General features: G+C 37.6%; 1 long non-coding RNA gene across 1 annotated transcript in view; it reads right to left on the bottom strand.

Annotated features, from left to right (window-relative positions):
* LOC121036120 (uncharacterized) overlaps window positions 1-26704 on the bottom strand; it is a 221704-nt gene that overhangs the window by 131808 nt on the left and 63192 nt on the right. The window contains exon 2 of the long non-coding RNA XR_005793249.1: window positions 24537-24599. This is a non-coding gene — a long non-coding RNA (uncharacterized LOC121036120). The remainder of the gene's footprint in view (window positions 1-24536; window positions 24600-26704) is intronic.

The raw sequence follows: 26704 nt of genomic DNA, 5'->3' as shown, positions 1-26704 counted from the left end.
TTAATTGTTCAGAATCTGTTGGGGGAACTGGATATCTTGAAAGATTTATAATGATATAGAATTGTCAGCAGGAGGAAACACCAGGACTCATTAGTTAGTTCCCCAACTTCTAGGCAGGACTGGATCCAAGCCTACCCCAACATATGGATAGCCTTAGGAAAGAAGACTTCTCAGATCATTTTCATACCTAGTCTAGTGCCTTGAAATGTTGTGTTGTTAAAAGAATGTTGTATAGGAAGGCATAAGATCTGACTTCTATTTTTTAAAAGTTATTTGCTCTATGACATTATGCTTATAAAATCTACCTGATTTGCTTTCTATCTGTAAGATAACACTGATGAGATACAAGTATGTGAAAAATTCCCTTGAAAGAAAGTGAGTCAGGAAGAATGATGTCGCTTTCTAGTTTTGTAAAAAAATAACTCTGGAAATTGTAAACTACAAATAGCATATTCTTTTAATATTAGGATATCATGGTAATTCATTGATTTCATTTTAATATTCCTTCTTGGGGTTGATATTCAAAGTTTTTTATGTAAAAAATGAATTTTAAAATTAAAAACTAATTTTGAATTGTAAATAATATTCTCTTTCCTTTGCTAACAGGAGCCATTACACATCTGAGCATCTAGAAGGAGGAGGAATGCCTTGAAACTTTTAGATTAAAGAAAACAATTAAATAATTCTTATTGGTATCTGATCCAGGAATAGAAGGAAATATTTTTTTTCAAGGAAACAAAATTAACTCTTCTAATTATTAAGGTAATATTTGATATACTGTAACTCTCAGTGCTGACCTTGGGTTTTGAGAATTCAGGATGACCGCTATATATCCTTGCTCTATGGACCTGTGTTTCTTCTTCATAGAATAGCATGGGATGCTTGCTACGGATCATATAACTCACTACCATCCCAGTCTTTCAGGGTCAAAAATCTCTAAGAATGGGATTTGGGAAGCTGCATTTGTCACAAACACCTCAGGTAGTACTCTTAGTAACAATCTCAGGTGGTACCCTTGCAGTATCATTACAGCTCGTTCAGAGACCACATTTGGAAAATCCTGTATTTAGATGGTGTAAGTAAGACAGAGATGTTAATCTTTTGCAGCTATAGTACGAATTACGTACAATATAATGAATACATTCAAGGGATCCAGTCACCCTGTGATGTCTCACACTGTTTTGCTCTTCTATGACATCTCGTCCCTGACATTTCTATTTACTAATTACATTTCTTGACATTTATATTTTGGTTGTATCTATCAAGCTGCCATTTATGCTCATTTTTCTTCCCTTCGAAACAAGGGAGGCCCCTTCAGAAGGATGTAAATCTTGAGGAATGATCTTTGTGGTACAGTGCAATAAAGACCACAAATTTTCCTCTCTCTCCTGTACCCATGGCCATCGTAGGGCTCTTCCACACCGAGTCTGCGCTTGGCTATTTCACTTGCTTTAGCCAGTGGGACAGTGACAAACGTGACCCAAGCAAGGACTTGAAAAGTGCTTATATTCTTGCCGCTATTGGAATCCCATGACCACCATGTGAAATGTCTGAGATAGTCAACTGTGGAATGAGAACCATGTGGCCCTGTGACCCCTGTTACTCTTTACCTATAGCTTCCAAATACGACACATGTGAATAAGGCCATGTAGATCACCTAGCTGCTAGGAGATCCATAAACAAAGTTGTTTTGTATATTTAGGGTAAAACTGCATTACTGTGGCATTAGATTCATTCATTAATTGATTTAAATAATTAAGAGGTTAAAATAATGAAAGTTGCAAGACATGAGTTATTAAGGTGTTTTCAAACACCAGAAACCTTGGTTTCTTTTGGCTTCTGGTTGTGTAATATTTTGAAAACCTGCTGTGATTGTATTCATAATTAAATAATTTATATATTTAAATTAAATAATTGATCATTCCATTGCAAAATTTCTAAACCTCCAACCAGGGAATACGAATGCCTGCAAAACAAATGAAATGTATGACAAAGACACCTACTCGTGAATGTTTCCTTAAATATCTACGTAATAAGTTTATGCATACTTTATATGAGATGAACACATTGGAAAATGAGCACATACATGGTTAAAATACACATATATGGTTCTAAACGTGTTAAAGGTTATAATTACTAGGACAATTCAAGATAGGAAGCTTTCTATAGTGCATAAATATTATATATCTCAAAACTTTAAAAATTGTACAGTAGATATTACACCATTGCCAACACCTAAATTTAATTGTAAAAACGATGTAACCTCCCTGAACGTACCTCTCAATGCTGAAATTATTGTGCTGTTGCAAATTAGACCCTTGGCATTTAGTTTGGTGAAGCAGTTATAAATGCAGGTACCTAAAATGCCTAACGTTCAAATAGGGAATTCTTAGGTATTTTGGAACATTAGTTAACTTTGCATAAATGTTTGCATGTATATGTGTGCATTGATATATCAGACATTATTAATAATTGGGAATATTTATTTTACTTACTGATTATGCAGCAGCAGGATAAAAAATGTAGTTTTAGGTATTGAGAAAAGAAGTGGCAAAGCACTCTGGCTGAGCATACCTGAGTTTACATATCGATTTCAGTGTATAGCTCTCATACCATAAATGAAACCATACATATGGGAGTTGGCCTCTCTTTAGTACTTACTGAAAAACTTAACAGTCTATAAACATTTCTTACATTGACTAGAGTTTGTCTAGCTTCTAAGATATATGTCAAACCCACACCCTTTTATGTAACACTTCTACCCTAAATCCCATGGAAATAGTGAGTATGGATAGTAATAAATTACTATGGAAATGTATGGAAACAAACTGTAGAACAACTATTACCTCTAGTTACCAAAGAAAAGTACTACAATAACTTTTCTTTTAAAAATAAATCAACTCCCTCTCTGGCTCCATAAAATGTTAGTTCACACTGGGACATGTGGACACCTGTTTATTTACAAAGCCTTCAGTCATGGAGACATAGATTTAGAGAGTTGAGACAAGAATAAAATAAACGGGATGGCCTCCTTTTAAATCCAACTGTGACTTTCATCTCTGTCACAAAATAAGCACAACATTTGGCAAGATTGGAAACCTCAACTCCAGTCAGGTCCAAGTTGGCATGGAATCACCTTGACAGGCTCCCAGATCAGCAAGAACTCTCAGCTCTGAAAAGGCTCTTTTTGCTAAATTTAACTTTGCCTGTGTAAAATGAATTAGCCATTCCTAAGGAGAAGAAATAGCTTTAAGACTGAGGAGAGGGGGCATCAGGCTCAGTCAGCCCATCAGGTACCTAAGATATCCAAGATTGGTAATAACAACCTGCACAAGAGAAATACAGAGTGTATACAAATTGGGTTATGCCTGCAAATTTGGAAAGATAAATGATTTATTCTGCTTTGCTTTCCCTGTAAGACTGTATCATTTCCATTTTCTTTGGAGGCAGCTGGGCCCAACAGAAAGAGTAAGAAAGATGGATAATTATGCTGTGTCTTGATGTTAGCAATACAATAATGGGTCTGAAGGCTATTTGCAATGTTAGGTTTTATGATTGGAGAGAACTCCAACTTTCTTCTGCTTAAATTAAATGTTTTTCATAAAATAGAACCCAAAGAAATACATGTAATAAAACAGTTGTGGTGCTGGCAGGGCTGAGTCATGCACACAGCATGAACTTTGAAGTCAAGGATTTTTCGTCTTTATTTAGGTTCACGATTTGCACTGAGGGCTGTATCTTTTCCCATGTCACACAAAACATGTTGGCAAAACCTTGATGAGATGCTATAGCATAAGCGTAGTTATTTTCGGAATCGCTTTGGCTCATGTCACTGTAGAGTCAACCAGCTGTCAAGCATCCTAAGAAAGTTACTTAAACTAAAGAGTGCCTTAGTAAATTAAATATTGATGAAAAAGAATTCTTAATCTCCTTCTGCCTCTGGACATACATTTGCTTAATTTTGGCTTAATTTACTTAAATTCTCAGTCCCCCTTTCTTTATTAGATAGTAGAAACTGAGAAGTTTATTATCCTGCCGGAGACAGAATTCTGTGCCACATGATGTAACTAGTTCCCCTTTTCTGGACAAGGATGGCTCATTATACGCTCCTTGCTTTAATATCTTTAATCAGTCTGTATTGATGGAAATTTTCCGAGGCTTCATTTCTGTGTCAAGGCAGCATAAAACACTGTTTTGCTCAGTTGAAAATGCTGTGGCATTCTACAGTGAGTCTTATGTGTTTTGCTGGCTGGCATTTTCCTCTTGTTCATTTTACTCTTCAGAACGCAACAGACAGAACCTTAGGGAGCATCTGTTCAAAGTTGTTCATTTTGCAATTGAGAGATTTAAACCCCTACACAGCAGAGAAACTTAACCCTACTCACACAGCTAAAAATCAAACCAGCAATTGGGGCTACTGGTTCCTGTTTTTTGTTTTTGTTTTTTTTCCCCCCTCTGATAAACATGTTCCCTGGAAACTCCCGGGGCTTTTTGGAGTCCTTTTCTATTCCCACATCAAAAAGTAGAGGCCCGTCCTGTTTATCATCCCTTGGCCATACATGAAACCTTCTGCTAAAAAGATTAAGCGTTAAAGAATGCTAAATACCTAATACAGGCATCTCCAGGCTTATCACTTTTCAGAAGGTGACTTAGACCCTGAATGCTTATATTTTTACATTTCTTTTCATTTTATATTTTTCATCTTTTTTATTTGAGAGGACTACCCCAAAAGAAGAAAAGTAGAGGAAAAACAGGAAGCATGAATATTCAATGTTATAATTTTTAAGGAAACATTTAAATTCGTCTTAAAAGTTCATTTTTAATTTTCTTTTTTTGGAAAAAATCATTTTTCAAAAATTCAATTCATTTTAAAATCAAGGAAAACAACTGTTCAAAATATGTAATAAAATATATATCCTACTGGAAGTTTCCATTCTATAAGGATATAGCTCTCCCAAAAGACTGGAAGTTCCCTTGAAACTATAAAATAGTCTAGTAATTATTCCCATTATCTCCAGTTTTTATATTCCTATGAATAAGAAAGCCTCAAAATCAATTTTTCCTGCACTATTAAATTCTAACTTTGTTAGCCCTTGCGTCATAAAATCATTAGCTAGCAAAAGCCTCTCTACTTTGAATATCCGAGCCCCCAAAAGATCGGAAATGCCAATGAAGTATGGGCTCTGGGATGTGCTATTTCTAGTGTATGCTTACTAATCAGCACAGACTTCCAAAAGACTCTGGACTTTTGTCAAGAATGAATACAGGTGGTGGACTGCTGAGGTGGCTCAGCCGTTTAAGCGGGGACTTCAGCTTGGGGCATGATTTCGTGGTTTGTGGGTTCGTGAGTTCGAGCCTCTGCGTAGGCTGGCTCTCTGCTGTCAGCGTAGAGCCCATTTTTGGATACTCTGTCTCCCTCTCTTTCTGCCCTCCCCCACTCACTCTTTCTCTCTCTCTCTCAAATATATATAAACAGATAAAAATACATATTAAAAAAATAGTGAGTATAAGTGGTACTTGTGGGCATGGGTGATACTTGCACCGCGGGCCAGATCCCACTGCAGGATCTGATCCAGACATGGGTTTCTTATGGATTTTAAGTCGCATGAATGATTTGTGTCAAGTATTTCAGGGTACGGAGGAATTTCTTTCATTCCTCAAAACGGTATTATGTGTGATGTCAAACATCATGATTTTGACAGCCAGTGAGGCCTGAGTTGCAATCCTTAACTTTAGTCTTTATTAAAAGTGAGGTTTTGAAAAAGTTACTTTATCTGAAAAACTTTCATGTTCCTTCCCTGTCAAAAAAGGCATAATAATAGGTTGGCTAGCAGAATGGTCGTGAGCAATGACCCAACACAGGCAAATGGCTCATCCTGACACCTGCTTCAGAGAATGTAATTCACAAAATCAGGCAACTGTCACTCTGCTTCTAGGAAAATTCATGTGTGTAGATTTGGAAGGTATTGCCCTGATCACAGTTCTTTTGGTTTACACAAATTTAAACTGCCAGGCCCTAGTCTCTTTTTTTTTTTTTTTTGTATGTATGTTTTGGGGTTTCCAATCCCGATATGCCTTCCTCCCCCTTCTCTTTTCGCACGCTCTAGTCTTCAAACCAATTCTCAATCCACCTGGAAGAAACTTTGCTTCTCAGCTTTGCCTTCTTATCGGGACTTTGCTTGGATTGGAATTGGGAATTTTCAGAAGGCTTGCACATTGTACTTGCTCTTAAGATCAGCCATGGCACATTTTCCCTGGACAAGGCTAGATTGTCACTCTCAGGACCATAAACGGTAGACTCAGTGATAAGCAACAAGCTAAGCTTAAAGAGGAAACACTAGCACATGTGATAGAAAGAGTCAGATTTACTGGAAGTATTACGCCTGCATTTTAGGTGAGCTCTGAACAATCAATAGCTGAGGGAAATGTTCTTTTTCTGTGCTGTTCAATGTGATAGCTTTGGCTATTAAGTCCTTGGCTATAACATGTACTTATTACACACTGGAAACGTAGCTAGTGCAACTGAAAACTAAATTCTAGATGTGATTGTAGTTTATAATTTATTAATGTTTAAATTCAGAGAGCTCTATGTGGCTAATATTGAACTGAAGTAAACATTGCAATTCTAGACTGTATAGTTTTACAATAACCATATTGTTTTTTAAAACTTTAAAAGACTTGTAATTTAAAATGTTATGTTCTGGGGCGCCTGGGTGGCACAGTCGGTTAAGCGTCCGACTTCAGCCAGGTCACGATCTCGCGGTCCGTGAGTTCGAGCCCCGCGTCAGGCTCTGGGCTGATGGCTCAGAGCCTGGAGCCTGTTTCCGATTCTGTGTCTCCCTCTCTCTCTGCCCCTCCCCCATTCATGCTCTGTCTCTCTCTGTCCCAAAAATAAATAAACGTTGAAAAAAAAAAAAATGTTATGTTCTGGTCCAGAGCTAAGAATTAAGACAAAATTCAATATAAGATCTAGAAATAAGAATATAAGTATTATTTTAAGGGTTTTTTTAAATAATTCATATCTCTTTTTCTTTCTTCATCTGAACTTTTCTTTGTTTGAAAATAAAACTATCTCTTGCCTCTTGCTTTTTTCTTCTTTTCTGCTTCCCATCCAGGATGCTACCTTCTGCAGTAGTGAAGGAAGTGAGAACCTCTAATTCAGGCATTTCAAGTAGCATCCGTAAGAAAAAAAAAAGTACATAATAACCAGGCCACATGAATTATGTAGTCCATAAGCCAAATTAAACTGGATAATTGTCTAAGTGTAAAGGGTCAGAGCTAATAAACTGAACATAATCTCCTGTGTTCTATCCCTAAAGAAAATTAAATTTTGATGATCCCGAGAGCTCACCATTCAGGAATGTCAGTCTAACTAATCACATAAATGACAGTTGAATCCCAGAATTGAGTTAAAAGTTAAATGTCCTTTGCAATCGCTGCTCAAGTCCAGAGTGTGCTAGTTGCTTCAGGCAAGCTGTTAGGAATATCAGAATATTGACAGGTTAGCACAAGATGCGAGGGGAAGCTTTGAGATTTGCAAAATTAGTCCCTGCTGAATGCTTTAGCGAGTCACGTCTTTGCAGAACATTACACAGTAAGTATGTTAGACACTTCAGAATTTATATTTTCAGTCTCTAATACAAGTTTCAGGGAACATCCTTCTCCCCTGGGGAAACTGTGTCAAAGACTTCAGACACTCGTTCAGAGATAGACTCGTAAAGCTCCCATTTTCTCTGCGCATAGGTGAGAGAGCATTCAGATGAGAGAAGACAGACAGACAGACAGACAGAGACAGAGAAAAAGGCATCACAGGGTTATTTCTAGGTAGTCTGGACATTGCTGCGGGGCACCGGCTTTGGATTGTTCAGGTTGGGAGGAAGGACATTAATAATAATAGTAAAAATAATAATAATAATAATAATAATAATAAAAGTTCCAAGAATTGGTTATTGCTATTTTTCAACAAATCTCTGACTAACTTGGATAATGTTTTCTGGTGCTGTGGGTTTATGTGTTTAAGAGCAGATGCCTGGGGCGCCTGGGTGGCTCAGTCGGTTGGGCATCTAACTTCAGCTCAGATCATGATATCACGGTTTGTGGGCATGGTTCGTGGGTTCGAGCCTTGCATCGGGCTCTGTGCTGACAGTTCAGAGCCTGGAGCCTGTTTAGGATTCTGTTTCTCCCTCTCTCTCTGCCCCTCCCCTGCTCCTGCCCTGTCTCTGTCTCAAAAATAAATAAACATTAGGGGCGCCTGGGTGGCGCAGTCGGTTAAGCGTCCGACCTCAGCCAGGTCACGATCTCGCGGTCCGTGAGTTCGAGCCCCGCGTCAGGCTCTGGGCTGATGGCTCAGAGCCTGGAGCCTGTTTCCGATTCTGTGTCTCCCTCTCTCTCTGCCCCTCCCCCATTCATGCTCTGTCTCTCTTTGTCCCAAAAAATAAATAAACGTTGAAAAAAAATTAAAAAAAATAAATAAACATTAAAAAAAATTTTAAGAAGAAGAAGAGCAGATACCAGATGGTATATTGTCACTGGGTTCTATCAGGAGAGTTAATTGAAAAGGAGAAAAGTAATTGGTTGATAGATTATAGAAAGAAAGGTGCTTATAGCAAGAATACATAACAGAGGGGCATCTGGGTGGCTCAGTCAGTTAAGTGTCTGACTCTTGATTTCAGCTCAAGCCATGATCTCCGGGTTCATGAGTTGGAGCCCCCTGTTGGGCTCTGTGCTGACAGCACAAGGCCGGCCTGGGATTTTCTCTGTCTCTGTCTCTGTCTCTGTCTCTGTCTCTCACTCTGCCCCTCCCTTGCTTGTGCTCTCTCTCTCTCTCTCTCTCTCTCAAAAATAAAATAAATAAATTTGAAAAAAGAATACATAAAAAAGAGAGACTGACAACAAATCCAAAATAATCCTTTCATAAATGATGTAAATTGTACAAATTTAGATTGATACAGCTATCTAAATGTAGTCTCATAAAGTTACAAATTAAAAGCACAAACAGCAAAAGTTACAAACAAGGAAGCACAATGAGAGAAAAGAGTTGAAAATGTAATTAGTGAAGCAGACACTCTGCTTTGCCTTGGAATTGGTGACTGTTTCGGATTTGAGTGCTAATCGAGAAAAATATTTTTAAAATATAAAAATATACTGCATGATAAACAAGTACCTACTTGTTGTTAGCAGGTGATTGGAGGCATTGGCTTGGGAGAAGGAAAAGCCTCTGCAGAGCAAGATAAGCAAAGGGGTGTCTTGTAAGCCCCCAGTCCCATCAGAGCACCGGACAAGTAGATGTGCTCTGCACAATGTCCCTCCGTTAGCTGTAGTTGGAGAGCGGCCATTAGCAAACAAAAACTTGAGAGAAAAGGAACTAAACAATCAAATAACACATCATAGTGTCTCAAATAATTAGGGCAATCTAAAAAAAAAATATGTAAAATGGCTATGGGAAAGAAATAGGAGCCTCATATACTCTTCAACTCAACGTACCTACTGTTTGATGAAGACTGTATTGCTCCACAGAAAAACATATTTGGTAGGAAAGAATGTTTTAAAAGTCAGTTATAGTTATCATGAGAGTTTTTTTTTTTCATATTTCTAGGAGAGTTGTTTTTTTTTTCTGAGTTCTTCCTTTCCTTTCATTTGAATATGTATGAACTGTTTACCCTCTGCATCAAGAACTCTCTAATGTTTGATTAAAACATATTTTATAGAAATCAGTTCACCATCCTACTTTAAGCAATGAGAAAGCTTTTCTAAGTTTCTTGCTTTAAATAGAGAAAAGCCCACAACAGAGGATGTCCTCACTGTAATTTCCTACGAATCTTTTCTAGAAGAACATAACTGTATTCCTTCTAGTAATGTAGTAATTCCTTACTTCTTTTAGTAATTTCTACTTGGGTTTGTGAGTTGGAGTAGAAATGGGCAAATAATATTCACATTTTGGCTCAAGAGAACAAAACTTGCCTTTCAAAGCATAGTGGTCAGAGAGCTGAACTCCGTATCGGAGTAAATACAGACTTCCCCGGGTCCAAACTGGCTCGTCCAGGTCTGCACTTGGGAGCGTAAGCAGGTTATTTAAACTGTGCCACAGATGCCTCATTTTCATTTGGGGGAGGGATGAGATGAGCACCCATTAACTAAAATTACAATGCACATTCAATGAATTAGTATTTCTAAAGTCTTTTGCTAAGTTCCTGGCACATAGTATCTGATATGTAACTATTTGTTATTTTTTTAAACTATTCTTTTCTTTCTTTCTTTTTAAATAAGATATTTACCTAGATAAAATATCTGGCTAGGAAAGCACATTTGAACTTGACTTTTATAATATGTAGCTCCCAACTATACCTTCTATGTGCCTAGAACAATAATCTAAATCATTTAACCAAAGTACAAAATTAAGTACGATACCTACTTGCAACCTTCCCAGCCTTTATAGGTCTGAGCCTACTGAAGTAGACTGGCCTGAACCAGATGCTTTAGAACATTTAGTTGTTTTCTTTTTCTCTTTAAAACCACTGACATTTGTAACATTGAGACTCACTACTGATCACTAAAGTAAATGTAATTAATGATTACAATGATATTCCCTGTTTATAATGTACTCTTTTATCCAGGTCCCAAATTTGTCCACTGTTTTCTTTTAATAGCTTCCTGAAACAAGTGATATCATGTGCATGAAAAACAAAAATACCGGGAGCTGGAATATTTCTTCTAAAGTCAGACTTTGATTTAATATACTGCTTTTGTCAAACAGTACTAAATGTATAGTGTCTATCATTACAATCTACATTACCTCAAGCTTTTGCCCTGAAGCAGTGATCAACTGATCACAGACAATGTGAAATTAATTCTGGCTTTTAAAAGCCATCGTAGAGGAAGTGTTATATTTGCTCATGTAGTTTTCTTGCCCTGTATACTTATAAGCAATTTTACTAATTGAGACCTAAACTCATTTAACTTACAAAGCATGGCACACAGTAGAGACACAGTTCTAAATATCAAGTCACATCATTCTTCTTTCTGAGATGCACTATATTTAGAGCAATTTCTTTTTCTTTTTAAAAGTAATACTTGGACACCCAAAGCATTTGAGTTTTCATTGAGACCTGAAGATACAGCACTGTTTAGTCCATGAATGGGGAAACATTGTCATTATTCTCAAAAAAAAAATCACTGCCTTGTCCTAAATTCACTCAGTTTTCAGGAAGTTTATTGTCCATCTTTATTCCCTCTCATTAGGAGCAATATATTTAACAATGCCCATCTATGAAAGACAGAATTTAGTTTTACAACCTTGCTCAGGCCATTAACTATTATAATCTATGAGTAACTCTTTTTCACAAGATTTCAAAGAACACGTTTTCTGATATTCCTCTTCAGCTTAGTTTCATTCAGGATATTCCTATTCTATAATGTAAAGTGTGAGTATAATAAAATGAAAGAGAAAAAACCTTGAGAAAGAGAAGATGATATGAAAGAATGATGTCTCCATTGATGACAAAAAAAAATCACTGGAAAAAAAACAAAAAAAAAAAACAAAAAAAAAAAATAGATGGTTTGTTTTCTTTCTTTTTTTTTTTTTTTTTTTGCAACGTTTTTATTTATTTTCGGGACAGAGAGAGACAGAGCATGAACGGGGGAGGGGCAGAGAGAGAGGGAGACACAGAATCGGAAACAGGCTCCAGGCTCTGAGCCATCAGCCCAGAGCCTGACGCGGGGCTCGAACTCACGGACCGCGAGATCGTGACCTAGCTGAAGTCGGACGCTTAACCGACTGCGCCACCCAGGCGCCCCCAGATGGGATATTTTCAAGTTGATAGAAAAAGTCTAAAGGTAAGTAATTCAGGAGTGGCTAGAGCCAGGAGCACAAATACAGTGTCTAGTGCTCACTTTTAGTCTCTCAGCTATGTTTCTCTGTGAAACTTTGATCCCTGTTGAAAACAGAGCAAGCATGAAAAACCTGTTGCATTAGATTATCTTTTCAAGTTTGATGTATTTATTCCGCCTTTGATCATGGCAACTGAGTCCCTTTCCAGGAGTTGAGCACATCTGAGGAGATCTACCTTCCCAAACACACTGCCTTTCCCTGGAGGCCACCTGCATCCAATAACTTCTCCACAAGGAATATAAAGGCCCTAGCTTCTTGCCTGAAGTGGCCCTTTAGAAAGTTCTAGAGTTCTGGAGGGTCAATTGAGGCATTTGTGGCTCATCCCAACTCAATCTTCCCTCTACCTGATTCTACTTCCTTCACTCCTTGGTATGGTCTGAATGTTTATGGCCCCCATGCATTTACATGTCGAAATCCTAACTCCCAAGGTGATGGTATTAGGAAGTAAAGCCTTTTGGAAGTAATTAGGTGATGAAAATGGAGCCCTCATCAATGGGATTAGTGCCCTAATGAAAGAGTGCAGAAAAAGCTCTCTTGCCCCCCTTCACCATGTGAAAGTACAGCAAAACGATGCTATCTGTGAGCTAGAAGCTAGCTCTAGCACAATACCAAACATGCAAGCACTTTGATCATGGACTTTCCAGTCTTTAGAACTATGAGATATTAATTTCTGTTGTTTATGAGTTACCTATGATTGTATTGTTATACTAGCCTGAACAAACTAAAACACTCCCTTTATTTTATTGACCCTGAGAGTATTTTACAATAAACTTCCTGAACATATCCCCGCTGAAAATCTGTTTCCCAGGTACCCAAACCTGGGACACAGTTCTAGATTTTTGTCTTCCTGACTTGAATTTCAGCAGAAGATAGCTTCCCTTTCATATTTATTTTCAAATGCAGCCCAGGAAGCTATGCGCATTATCCTGGCCTGAGCCACATGCCCATTGGAAAGCTAATCATTTTTGACAGTGGAATGACAGGATTCATCAAACCATGCATTCTCTTCTCAAGCTCCTGGAGGATGGGGGATGATTAGATGGCCCTTCCAAAGGCATGAACGGAGAGTAAAGGAGGGATTCTTTCCCAGGGGAAAATTGAGGTCGCTTACCAGAAGAAGATGAAATGAGAGGTGTGGAGGAAACAAACACAACACATATACACTACTAAAAAGGTATATATTTATTTTTAATAATTCTAATTTAAATATATTTTGTTATTATGCTCTTACATTAAAATAGTGAAGTAAAAGTAAAGATAATAATAGCTAACATTTGAGTCTTAAAGCTCTAGTTACTATGCTATATACTTCTATATACTTTAGTTTTATTAACACATTTTATTTTAACATGATTCTAGGAGCTGGAGACTAAAATTCCCATTTTACAGGTAAGTAAACTGAGGGTCAGTGAGGTTAAATTGCCAGAATTATATAATTAGTATTTAATATTCTTTCACTACTCCTTGCTTGTCTCTATTACTAAATTAAATTTAGTTCCACAACTAAATTAAATTTCTTCACTAACATACATGAGTTTCTGTGGTGGATTATATTACCTTGCCCTGAATCATCAAGTCTCCTAGTCTGATATACTTCTCATAGAAGCTTTATGTGCATAATTGCATCCCAGAAGTGTATATGTAATTTGGCCAGTGAAATTCGTATGTCACTTCGGAAGGAACTTTGTCATCTAGCACATGGCTTCCTAAGTATTTTTTTTTTTTAATCTATTTGCCATAATACCACCAATATCCCAGATAAACACTACTCCATCCGCCTGTGTTCCAGAATGAAGACAACAATTAGCAGAGCCAGAAATAGATATTTGGTATTGTTAAGAAACAAACATTTACTGATAGAGTTTTAGAATCAAAGACACGATAATAAACATCGTGCATTTTCTGGAGAGACTCCTCTGTATAACTTCCTTGTGAACTTCTGGCAATAAGTGATATTGGTGAGATGTTGGAAAACACGGTGCAAAACAAGTAAATGTCACAATTTTTTAAAAAGTAAATTCACAGGGGCGCCTGGGTGGCGCAGTCGGTTAAGCGTCCGACTTCAACCAGGTCACGATCTCACGGTCCGTGAGTTCGAGCCCCGCGTCGGGCTCTGGGCTGATGGCTCAGAGCCTGGAGCCTGTTTCCGATTCTGTGTCTCCCTCTCTCTCTGCCCCTCGCCCGTTCATGCTCTGTCTCTCTCTGTCCCAAAAATAAATAAACGTTGAAAAAAAAAATTTTAAAAAGTAAATTCATATAACTGATAATAAATTTGACATGATAAACATATTTTATTAACACTTAGAAAAGTAAGACATGAGCATTACGAACGAGTATACACTCTAAGAACGTGATTCTGAAGTAATTTTTTTCTTTTTTATTCATGTTATTGGACTGATTGATCAAGGTAACACAATATGCATAATATATTCAAATTTTGCATCAATATTATACAAAAACACGGACTCCCTTTTTCTAAGTGTAAATAATTCTTTTTTTGAGAGAGAGAGAAACCACAAGTGGGGGAGGGGGAGAGAGAAAGGAGTACAGAAGATCTGAAGTGAGCTCTGCGCAGAAAGCAGAGTCCCACTGGGGCTTAAACTCACAACTGGGAAATGACCGGAGCTGAAGGCAGATCCTTAACTAATTGAGCCACCTAGGCAGCCCCCTAAGTGTTCTCATATCTGTTCTCATCCTGTGAAACAGATAACTATCCTTGTTACAGACGAGTTCACTGAAGCTCAGAGAAATCAAATATATGTACCAATTTCACACCGTGGATGATTTCGTTTGAAACAAAGACACACAAGATGGAAAATAAATGCTGGCTTAACATAGTATAGTTAAGTAAATTCATAGATGACATAAATTTTCACCCTTAGAGTACTGAGTCAGCTGAACTCCGATTTATTTAGTCTGAGGACATCGTCTCTTTAACAAAGCAAAAAATTACCAAATTTCTTCTCAATGTGTGTTCTGTTTTGTGGTTTATGACTTAGAAATAGAAATTATATATTCTCTACATGTATTACTATATTTTAGTTACATAGAAAATAGAAATGATCCCTCCCTCCAGACACATAGAATATCCTTTTTTTAAAGCTATATACACCAGAATTAATCAAGTCTTTTTGAACTAATTATCAAGGTCACATAGATCATTTGTCACCACAGAGACGGGAATTTCTGATTCTGGAACTTAGTCCCTTTCAGATGACAAAAAGTGACATACTTTTTTTTAATTTTTTTTTTTAATGTTTATTTTTGAGAGAGAGAGAGAGAGCATGCGAGCAGGGGAGGGACAGAGAGAGAGGGAGACACAGAATCCAAAGCAGGCTCCAGGCTCTGAGCTGTCAGCACAGAGACCAATGTGGGGCTTGAGCTCACAAGCTGTGAGATCATGACCTGAGCCAGTCAGATGCTTAACCGACTGAGCCACCCAGGCACCCCAAAGTGACATATTTTTAAGCAGTCTTTCTTCACAAACTTTCCATGTCTGTAGGAGAATCTGTTATCCTGATATTTTAGAAGTTGAAGCTGTCTGATTTCTCCTTTTTCTTCACTTCTTTTCACTCCACCAGATGAAATATCCTTTATCTTGTCAATACTTCTTTGACAATAACTCTTCAATTTGACCATTCCTCCCTACACATATTATAGAAACTCTACTTATACTAGGATTAGCAAACTAGTTGTTTGGGGAAAAAAAACATCTCTGTAGCTTAACAAAATAAAAGTTTATTTTCTGGCCATAGTCTAATGAAGATGGGTGGCTCTTCTGGAAATTTCTCTTTCAGGGGTAAATATAAGGAATGAAGTTTATATAATTTTATGTCTCTATCTAGAGGTCTTCAAAAACTGCTACATTGATGGGAGAGAGGAACAGTGTATGACCAAATGAAACATTTTATGATCAAGGCTAAAAATTATGTCTTTACTTATGCCAAATATTCCACTGCCCAGATATCTGCCACAAAGTCCAAGAATAATTGATATCTGGCCTGAGAAATTACAGTTGATTTTTTTTTCCATGGGGCACAGAAAAAGAAAACAAGTTTGCTGAGCACATGACATTACCATGGCCTCACTATCCCTAGAAATATTTACTACTTCCTGTATTCCTATGGTGCTATTATTGCCAGTTTTATTTTTTAATTGACCACCTTTTTTACAGAGATATTCCATAATAATTTATTTCCTCATTCAAACATACTGTCTGGTAACCTATTATCCGTTTATGGAGTATATGAAATAAAGCATATTATGTTGACTTACTTTAACTGTTATACCTAATTATAGACAACTGAACTTAATGCATAAGCACATTACTTAACTACCATTATAATTATAATTATGGCAATGTATAGGGTACAGCAATTGAAAATATATATAATTTGTTAAAAATTATAATAAAATAAAAAATAAAAAGTATTAAATTAAAAATAAAAACTTTGTTACAGAGGTGGTAATGATCCTTAGAATTATTTAAGCCATAAGTATGTCCATACTTAAGTTAGTATTCAGAGACAGATCAATATTAAAATTATCCAAAGTATCACAAATGCTCGTTTTGGATTTTCTGAATATTTTCATACCAAGGGAAGACTATATACAAATAGACCAAGTAGAATATTGCCTACATAGTGTGACTTAAGATGTAAATAACTCATCTATCTACTAAATTATCCTTCTACCTAAACTAACTGCTATTAGCAGTAAAGTCTCTGTATTGAAATAAGATTTTGTTTCCCAAAATCAGCTTTTTTCTTCGGAAAGTTTCATGCATGAATTCATGAGCATTCATGTTTCAATTAGCCTGTTACATAAGAATATCATGCAGAGGTGTGAGGTAAGGAAATGTGAAAAGTACAGAGAACTGAAGGAAATCCCAAGAGCATGTGATCATCCTGTGAGACTCTGGACATCCAAGCTTGAGAGTAGTGCACTTAGTTTAGGGAAATAAAAAGTGAAGATGTAAATGCAAAGAGACATTTCGCCTAATTCAGAGCTTTTTGGTATGACTGAGATTGATAATGTGTGTGTTAAGTGAATGGCTGCATTAGCATTTCCCTTATTTTGTTCTATAGATTTTCATTTTCCTATAAAAAGATGTATATATCACATGCACACAGCCCAAACTCCACTATGTTAACATGCTAGCCTGGCTTCCTGAAAAAAGCAAGTCCATGGCAAAGGTCATACATTAATGGTTTATTGTGGGGAGGGAGCAGGGGAAGAGAGAATGAAAAGGGCAGACAATGGAAGTGAGACAGGGAAGAAGGAAAACGAAAATACTGGGAATTGTCATTGCTGAGAAATCACAGCTGGCTTCTCAGTCACTAGGAGATTCCTGAGAGGCCATAGACAACCACCTATTCCAGAAAGAGTCTATCCATGAAGTGGAAGGGTCAAAAATTGATTGGCTGACTTCTCTCTCTCTCTCTCTCTCTCTCTCTTTGAGGTAGAGCACACAAGAGCAGGGGAAGGGTGGAGAGGGAGAGAATCCCAAGCAGGCTCTGCACTCTCAGTGCAAAGCCCACCGTGGGGCTTGATCTCCCAAGAACCTTGAGATCATGACCTGAGCCAAAAGCTTAACTGACTGAGTCTCCAAGGTGCCCTATGACTTTTTCTCTTTTAAGTCTTTGGTTGGGTCGAAGTTGGCCACTTTTCTGAGTTGTGTTATTTCTAAGATGGCCAGAACCTGTAATGTGTCCAGTATCTCAACCACAGACACTGCAGCTGCCATCAACCCACCTCAGAGTGAGCAGAGGAGGAAATGCCACCCTCCTAGTTTTGGAAGGTAAGCAAAAAGGGTGAGCTGGAAAACAAGGTGACTGTGATGGCAGCCATGGCTTTCCAACCCCTGGAAGAGTGGGCTTGGTACCTGGGGCCTCTCAGGGAAAAACAAAAAAAAATATGTTGGACAACAATCCTCTATGGATTTCTTCGATTTCTCCCTCATTTTGGCCTTTGGAACAAAGACATGTTTGAGTAATATACATGCTTTGGAAACTAATGTCTCCCTAGAGATACAGACTCCAGAGTATTGGAGGGTAGTAAGTTGCTTTTTCCACTCTGGGAACATTTCGTTACATTCCAAGGTAAGAAATAATCTGTTTTTTTTTTTCTTTTCTTTTTTTTTTTTTTGAAGAGGAAGATGAGCAGATATGCCAGTAGCCATATAAAATCTTCCCATCTTCTAACCATAAGATTTTTCATCCGTGGTGCAACGTGTTGCATGTGCCCCTAAAACATCTGGCCCTCCTGGAATTGCCCTGTGGGAATGTGGCCATGAAAAACTAATGCAGGGGCGCCTGGGTGGCGCAGTCGGTTGAGCGTCCGACTTCAGCCAGGTCACGATCTCGCGGTCTGGGAGTTCGAGCCCCGCGTCAGGCTCTGGGCTGATGGCTCGGAGCCTGGAGCCTGTTTCCGATTCTGTGTCTCCCTCTCTCTCTGCCCCTCCCTCGTTCATGCTCTGTCTCTCTCTGTCCCAAAAATAAATAAACGTTGAAAAAAAAATTAAAAAAAAAAAACAAACAAAAAACTAATGCAAGGTATTACTCTGGTTGAACCTTTTCTTCAGTGAGTAATAAGTTGTCTGTGACTTTGACCCAGGGTGTTTATGTTCTTTTGTCGGTATGTGCATATGAATCCATAGCAGGATTGCTTACTAGTTTGCAGTCAGGGTAAAATCTTAGACCCTTAATAGCTCCTAACTCTACAAGAACCAGAGAAGCAACAAAGACCTTGGGGAAATCAGGGCTGATGTATAAACTTAGACCAATACAGTTAAACTATGGGTCCTACTGTATTAATATATGGCACATTAGGGGCGCCTGGGTGGCGCAGTCGGTTAAGCGTCCGACTTCAGCCAGGTCACGATCTCGCGGTCCGGGAGTTCAAGCCCCGCGTCGGGCTCTGGGCTGATGGCTCAGAGCCTGGAGCCTGTTTCCGATTCTGTGTCTCCCTCTCTCTCTGCCCCTCCCCCGTTCATGCTCTGTCTCTCTTTGTCCCAAAAATAAATAAACGTTGAAAAAAAAATTAAAAAAAATATGACACATTATAATTAAGATTAAAATAAAAATCTTGAATTCATACACTCATTTTACAATTTTTGTAATCACTTTGTGTTCACTTGGGTCTTTTTTTTCATGATTCCATCTTCTGTTACTTCATTAGGGGTCTCACTTATTCAATACTTATTTATCAAATATTTACTTTACTTTTGAAATTTGTTTTAGATGTTTACTTAAATTCCAGTTAGTTAACATATAGTGTAGGGGCGCCTGGGTGGCTCAGTTGACTGAGTGTTCAACTCCTGATTTCAGCTCAGGTCAAGATCCCAGGTTTGTGGGATCAAGTCCCTCATTGGCTCCTCACTGAGGAGCTCCTCCTAGAGCCTGCTTAAGATTCCCATTCTGTCCTTCTACCTCTCTCTCCTGCTTGTGCTCTCTCTCTAAAACAAACAATCAAAAAGCATATAGTAAAACATTAATTTCAGGTGTAAAGTCTAATGATTCATCACTTACATATAATACCCAGCGCTCATCACAGCAAGTGCCCTCTTTAATTCCCATCACCCATTTAGCCCATCCCCCTGCCCACCCTCCCTCCAGAAACCCTCAGTTTGTTCTTTATAGTTGAGAGTTGGATTTATGGTTTGCCTCTTCCCCCATCCATGTTCATCTGTTTTGTTCCTTACATTTATTTTTTTTTAAATTTTTTTTCAACGTTTTTTATTTATTTTTGGGACAGAGAGAGACAGAGCATGAACGGGGGAGGGGCAGAGAGAGAGGGAGACACAGAATCGGAAACAGGCTCCAGGCTCTGAGCCATCAGCCCAGAGCCCGACGCGGGGCTCGAACTCCCGGACCGCGAGATCGTGACCTGGCTGAAGTCGGACGCTTAACCGACTGCGCCACCCAGGCGCCCCTATTCCTTACATTTAAGAAACAAATATTTTCTTTAAAGATCCATGCTCTGCCTTGTGTTGTTAAAAATTGGAACACAAAAGAAACTAACAGGTATCAGTGTATAGACTGTGCATGGCATTATTCTCTTTGTTCCATGTAAGAATCATTTGATTCTTAAGACTCCCATAGTAGAATTATTATTATCTGAATTTTAAGGAGGACAAAAAGAGAAAAATAGGAATTAAGCAGATTGTCCAAGGTCACACAGCCAGCAAAGGAAAATGTCTTAATATGAACACAAGACTGCTTAGATTTAAATCTTTACACTTTTAAAAATTTTAATTCGTCTCATTATCTTAAAATTAACAGGAGCTAATGAGATGTTTCTACAAATATCTACAATACATTTAAATGTACGTTTATTTGGGGGCGCCTGGGTGGCGCAGACGGTTGAGCGTCCGACTTCAGCCGGGTCACGATCTCGCGGTCCGTGAGTTCGAGCCCTGCATCAGGCTCTGGGCTGATGGCTCGGAGCCTGGAGCCTGTTTCCGATTCTGTGTCTCCCTCTCTCTCTGCCCCTCCCCCGTTCATGCTCTGTCTCTCTCTGTCCCAAAAATAAATAAAAAACTTTGAAAAAAAAATTTAAATGTACATTTATTTGGAGAGATTCTAAAGTCTCAAAATTGACACCTCTTCTCACTCTTAACACTCTCCATGGGCTTCTCATCAACATGGACAACTGCATTTGTCATCCATCAGCCAATGACCTCCTCATGTGCACATTCAGTCCAAAACTCTTTTTCTAAACCTATGTATTTGATCTGTTTAAAACCCTGTGAAAAGCTCATAAGGTAAAAACCAAACCCTTAAAAAGAGTCTCTAATATTATAAAAGGTCTTGTACTTGTCTACCTCTTTCTAGTTTCTTTCTAGCTATCCTCACAATTTTCTCACCCTTACTTTTCAAAATCTTGTGGATTTCTTTTATTGTTAGGTTTATTTATTATTTGAGAGAGCCAGAGACAGCACAAGTTGGGGAGGGGCAGAGAGAGAGAGGGAGAGAGAGAACATCCCAAGCAGGCTCCACACCATAAGCACAGAGCCCGACATGGGCCTCGAACCCATGAACTGTGAGGTCATGACCTGAGCCGAAACCACAAGTCAGACACTCAACCAAGTGAGCCACTCAGGCACCTCAAAATCTTGTGGATTTCTAAACTGTGTTGTGTTGCCTTCTGATACATGTTACTGTGCCAGGAAATCAATTCACTCTGTCTACACTATCCACCACTATCAACCACACATGCACTCTCTCTCTCTCTCTCTCTCTCTCTCTCTCTCTCACACACACACACACAGACACACACACCTTCAGAAGCTTAAATCTTATCTTCAGACTTGAATTTCAAGATCATATTGTCATAGGATCTCCCCCAGATCCACCCAAGACTAGACCAGATCTTATTATTGTGCAGCATAGTAGTATCAGTAATTTTCTTTTTTTCAGAGTACTAGCTGTTTGTAACTGAGCATGGTTGTTTCATGATTGCCATGCTACAATGTAAGCTCAGGAGAGTGAGACTTTATCTTTTCTGTTAATTCTTATATCCCTTACACTTATCACAGTCTAGACACATGAAATAGTGCTTGAATGAATGAATGAATGAATGAGCAAGCAAATGGTTAAAATAGGGAAAGAATGATATAACATGCAATAAGATTTCAAAGGTGAGAGATTCACTCACTCCTCACTTCACTACTTAGAGAATGTTTTATCGAAAATGTGACAATTGAAATGTATCTTTAAAAGATATGGGGAATTTTGAAGACAGAGATGGGTGAAGTACATTGCAGTTTGATCAAAGTGGTTTAGCAAGAACTAAAAGTATTGCATCAAAGTAGTGAACGATAAGTTTAGGAGTTATTAGCGGATACACACCACTTATTCTCCTCCCTTTAGAGTAATATTGAAAAGCTAATCTTAGGAAGAGAAGAAATAATAACTCTGTTGTTTAGCAACTGAGTTGAAGATGACAGTCACTAAATTAAGATTAATGCATTGCTAGTAATTTAGAAATAGTTCTTTATTAAAATGATATTCAGCTATTAAAAACCATGAACAAGAAAACATAGAATATATGAATTGAAATAGATTCAGAGATCATTTAGCACTACTCTTTAAATGGACAGATGAGGATGTGATCTAGCCTGATGAACGGACATGCATGAATTAGCAAAATGGGTGAGTAATAAAGACAGGATTAGAACTCAGGTCTCCCCATTGTCAGCCTAATACATTGGGGATAAAAAGCCCTGTAAGAAAAACACTTGCCAGTGGTAAGTTCATATCATACTTAGCAATAGTCATCAATAAAAATAACTGCCTACTATAACAAAAAAGTAATTAATAAATCCTAAAACATTATGTTGAACTAGAGTCCAAACACAAAAGTATATAGACTGTATTATTCCCTTTATGAGAAGTTCTAAAACAACAAAAACAAATCTATAATGATGAAAATGAAAGTAGTTGTGTATAGAGTTAGGCAAGGGGGATTTAACTGAGAGAGAAAGTAAAGAAATATCTGGGGTATTGACATGTTATATAGTTTGATTGAGGTTGGTGTTATGTGGGTTTATATATTTATCAAAATGTGTCATACTGAAGCATCTGTGCTTTTTAAGGAATGTAAATCATACCTCAATAAAAACCCCCTATTGCCATAATCATATTATACACTAATTCTATTTAAATAAAGGCTAAAAGTCGGGACACCTGGGTGGCTCAGTGGGTTAAGCATCTGACTCTTGATTTCAGCTCAGGTCATGATCTCGTGCTTTGTGGGTTGGAGCCCCACGTTGGGCTTTGCACTGACAGTGCAGAGCCTGCTTGGGATTTTCTCTCTCTCCCTCTCTCTGCTCCTCTCCCACTTGGTCTCTCTCTCTCTCTCTCTCTCTCTCTCTCTCTCTCTCTCTCTCTCAAAAATAACTAAACATTTAAAAAATTTTTAAATTAGGGGCGCCTGGGTGGCTCAGTTGGTTGAGCTTCGGCTCAGGTCATGATCTTGCAGTCTGTGAGTTCAAGCCCCCCATCGGGTTCTGTGCTGACAGCTCAGAACCTGGAGCCTGCTTCGGATTCTGTGTCTCCCTCTCTCTGCCCCGCCCCGCTTATGTTCTGTCTCTCTCTCTCTCTCTCTGTCAAAAATAAATAAACATTAAAACAAAATTGTTTTTAAATAAAGGCTAAAAGAAAAACTGATTGCCTGATTGTGCTAACTGGCCAAATATTTAGATAGATAGATAGATAGATAATAGATAGATAATTGATATATGTGTAGTTAAGATATATGCATAGATACAATAATCATCTCTGTACTTCTAGTTTGTATTGTAGCCTAATACAAGTAATGACCCATTTTGACAAATAGGTTATTAACTACTAAAATTATAAAAAAGGATAAGAAACCTAAGAATTACTTTATAAGTCTGTTTGGACCTACTTTTTTGTTTTGATAGGTTTTCACTTGTGTGATAAAGGATAGGCAAAGGAAACAGAGTTTTCCTTTGCACTACCATGGGTGCACTACCATATATATTTTTTTATTCCATTGAAAAAAATCTCATCAAAATGCCAGTGTAGATTTCTAGACTTCTCTGAAAATCTCCTTTCGCTCCAAATATGTTGTTGGGAGTACTTCTTCCCTGATTTTATCAACTGTATTCACCGGCTACCAAGTGCATAATCGAGATAGAGGAGATATAACAAGAAAAGAGACAGGCATCTCTTCACCATTTGTGAGCGTAATGAACCCCTTCATCTGATCTTATTATAATTGCGCCACCTCTGGCACTGGTCTTTGGATCTGCCCCCAGTTATGCCAACATTAATTTCTGGGCATATTGATGCATAATCTTAGCTGGCAAATCTCTACTCTCCAGGCCTTCTGTTTATTGTAATATCGATGAGGTTTTCCTTTTATAGCTCCCTCTCTCTAGAGGTAAACAGATTTGGTTAAAAACAAAAGAGACTATTAATTAGCATCTTTCTAAAAAGAAGACTATTTTGTGCTGGTTTTTAATTCTCTGACATAGATCGTTTTGTCTTCGTCTCACTGCTTCTGTTTCGTTTCTATGACTGTTTTTATAAAACTCATGCCTGTTTACTCAGATTGTGACAAAAGATAAGCATATTCTGTTTGTATTTTTCAAGCTCATTTTGACACTTAAGAACACGTTCTACCAGTTGAGCACGGTTCTGTCCTTTATCACACTCAGTATTAGAAATGGTATTTATCAGTTAGTAAATCACACATGTTCAGTATGTGCACTTAACCACAAAAATGGGTGCGTCGAGATAGAATGATCACAAAGACATCTCCAACTCAGTAAAATGATAGGTCACTCTTGCCTGAAAGAAAGAACATCTTCCTCTCTTATGTGGGAGAAAAGATAATTTGTCTTTCTTACTTTGTTTAAATGAAATAGCTAGGCTAGTCTGTAGGGTTTTCTCTCTGGATCTGTAAAAGAATTTCCCAAAGGCAACAATTAAAGAACAAATTTATGTACATAAAATGACTATGTGACAGAGAATTCTGTTTATTTTAGTTATCCTTGATTTGGTTTGCCACTCTATAGATCTAATCATTTGGAGAGAGTTTAGTTATGCAGATCGATAATTGAATTTTAGAGTAGTCCAAAAGCGTGTTATTGCTTTCCAAATTGCAGAAGAAAATGTACCTGATTTGCTTCTCCCAGGTAAATTTAATCAATATTTCTCTGGTCCAGCTTCAGATACTCCATCTAAAAGTGACGAGGAAAATTCCAAAGTTCAGTAAGGAGTTTGTTCCTTGACATCAGTAAAGTAACTGCTTACTAACTTTTTCTTTCCCATTTTGAGCTTATATATGGAGAATTTACCTGCAATTTCATAAGGAAGCACATGTTTCTAACTTAATACACAGCTAGAATCTGTATTTTTCTTTTTTTTTTTTTTAATTTTTTTTTTCAACGTTTATTTATTTTTGGGATAGAGAGAGACAGAGCATGAACGGGGGAGGGGCAGAGAGAAAGGGAGGCACAGAATCGGAAACAGGCTCCAGGCTCTGAGCCATCAGCCCAGAGCCCGACGCGGGGCTCGAACTCACGGACCGCGAGATCGTGACCTGGCTGAAGTCGGACGCTTAACCGACTGCGCCACCCAGGCGCCCCTAGAATCTGTATTTTTCAATGAAAAGTACCGGACAATTAATTTGGGTGGGCTTAAATGTGCATTAATTCATTGCTCATTTTGATCCACCTTGGGGGCTAATTTGGAAAATATACCACATTAACCTACCACTCAGAGATAATTGCTGAATGTATTTCAAGAGTTTGAAATCATCCCATTACGTACATTTCTACCTTCTTATTTCCATTTGAGCCAATGAAAGGTAAAATGTTAAGTAGGATGAACTAATTATTCCAGGAGAACATTTAAAAAGATGTTTCTCTGCATTTAGTCAAGGGTTCTGCACAATGTAATAATAGATTGCTACTGATGACTTTGATTATTATACTCATGTTGAATGGCAAGGCATTTCAAAAACATTTCTGGAAAAGATTGGCTTAAAGAAAGATACAGGTAACAATAAATCATGATTCAAAAGGTTATCCTACTAGTAAACTACTATGTGATACCTGTTTTTTCAAAGGTACAAATTGTTTCTAAACCTTCAGTGATTCCTGTGATGATAAAATATGTTTGTCAGTCTTTGACTTCTCTAGTTAATATTTTGTTTTTATCATATTTTAATACTTAAAGTTTACACAGCATTCAATATAGATTGAAATAAGAAATTTTTCATGGATACCTATAACTTTGCAATAGTTTCTTAGTTTTTCTTTTTAAAACAAACCAGTTCACAAACATTAAACGGACCACAGACCCCAGGGAACTAACCAATCAAACAATTAACTTTCTCATTAACAAGTTTCACAAGGCATGTAAGTTAAAAAACAACAGTAATAACAAATCTTTATTTCTGAAATGTTAAATCATACTGTGTTGCCTGTCATTTCAAGTTATAACCTGTCCCAAATTCACAGAATCTCAGACATGCCCTGCAAACTGAAAATAAAAATGGCCTTGAGAAAGGAAATCAGATTTCAAATGTCTAAACAATTAACATGAAACCTGAAATATAAGAATAATGCCTTATATTATTTAGAAATTTCTCTCAATCCTGTTATTTTTAAGATCTCTGAATTTAAGAAGAATGCTATAGAAATAAACACTTGTCTCTAACCTTCACTAGAAGTGCATTTTAGGGTAGTTATCAGATTTAAAAAATAGGTGTCAAGTAGGAAGGAGACTAGTCTAAGCAGTTGGCTGCTGAGCAGATGGGCAAAATGAGGGTAGGGGTAGCTGGAAACAAGAATCTGAAATCCAGTATAAATTTGGCTAGCAAGTGATGACATAATTGCAGGAAAAATCTAGATGGAGTAAATAGGCAGCAAAAAAAAAAAAAATGCAAGTTATCTCATATGATTGCAAGTCAAAAAGAAGATCATGTAAGCAGAAGTATCTAGGAAAAAACCCTCAAATTTCTTATTAAATGAAGGTACTTGAAATTAAGAGAACAGCCAATGTTCAATTTTAAATATTTATTGATTGTTTTCTATGTAACAAATTGGTAATGACAGTGAATATATTAGAGTTTCTGTCCTAAAAATATCTCACAATCTAGCTGATGCTCACATCTGTATGTTTCTTTAAAATTCAGCATAGGGGTTTAGTTCTGCTGGTTCTTGATGGCTGACCAGGTTAATTAGAAACAATCACCTTAGTGAAGAGAGTGAGAAAACTTGACATCACTGTACACACACACACACACACACACACACACACATATACATATATATATATA

This window comes from Herpailurus yagouaroundi, unplaced genomic scaffold (genome assembly GCF_014898765.1).
Source record: "Herpailurus yagouaroundi ecotype Mexico unplaced genomic scaffold, PumYag 162, whole genome shotgun sequence".
NCBI lineage: Eukaryota > Metazoa > Chordata > Mammalia > Carnivora > Felidae > Herpailurus > Herpailurus yagouaroundi.
Note: the sequence above shows the minus strand (reverse complement) of the source record. Positions and strands in the feature narration are given on the sequence as shown.